This window comes from Phyllobates terribilis, unplaced genomic scaffold (assembly GCF_046119375.1).
Source record: "Phyllobates terribilis strain yellow unplaced genomic scaffold, ASM4611937v1 Scaffold_13__5_contigs__length_258822181, whole genome shotgun sequence".
Lineage (NCBI taxonomy): Eukaryota > Metazoa > Chordata > Amphibia > Anura > Dendrobatidae > Phyllobates > Phyllobates terribilis.
In genome coordinates, this window is record NW_027362773.1 from 181638165 (window position 1) to 181638941 (window position 777).

Below are 777 nucleotides of genomic sequence, written 5' to 3' on the forward strand. Positions count from 1 at the left end.
AGGTTCCACTGAGATTTGAACTCAGATAGCTGGATTCAGAGTCCAGAGTGCTAACCATTACACCATGGAACCATATGACTGATGGAGTAGGCTGGATTTTCTTTTGAAAATGGTAAAAGTGCATGTGGAAATTGTGGAAATGTGAGAAATTCACTCTGAATCCAGTGATCTGAGTTCAAATCTCAGTGGAACCTGGGAAATTCATGCATTATGGTGAAAACAGGTTCTAAAGCTGTTCTGTAAATGTATATCTAATACACAGTGCTAAATTAATATCTCCTCCCTTTTTATTCCACAGGTGTGCTTAAAGTTCCATGATATCACAGCAAGGACAGTTTTAAAATGTTGATGAAATCTGGCTGGATCTATTAGCTGGAAAAAGGGTGAGAAAAAAAGAAATTGCAAAACTTCTGCTCATCCAGAAGTCACTAAAGATTTTTCATGGTGTGCTTAAAGGTTCCATCGGAAAGATAATTCAAGTAGAGTTGGTGCAAATCAAAGTTCATATCCCAGTCCATCAGTCACGGCAGTGGTCTGTGTTCGCTGGAAAAAAGGAGGAGTTGCACCACATACCTGATGGCACCCTCTGAGCTTTTTTTGATTGGTGGTGTGACGCACAAGTGACATCGCACCAGGCTGAATAATCAAAAGAAGATCTACCGATGCTGTTAAGCTGGTTCTACAAATCTGATCCAAAGATAACAGACCATTTCCATTGGGGATAGACTTGGGAACGTGCAAATTGATCTACTCATATAATTAGTCAAAATGTTACAT

General features: G+C 39.5%; 1 non-coding gene across 1 annotated transcript; it reads right to left on the reverse strand.

The window, feature by feature from the left end:
* TRNAQ-CUG (transfer RNA glutamine (anticodon CUG)) lies at positions 1 to 72 on the reverse strand. Its single transcript has one exon. It is a non-coding gene; the product is annotated as a tRNA-Gln (tRNA).
* Between the last annotated feature and the right edge of the window lie 705 nt (positions 73 to 777).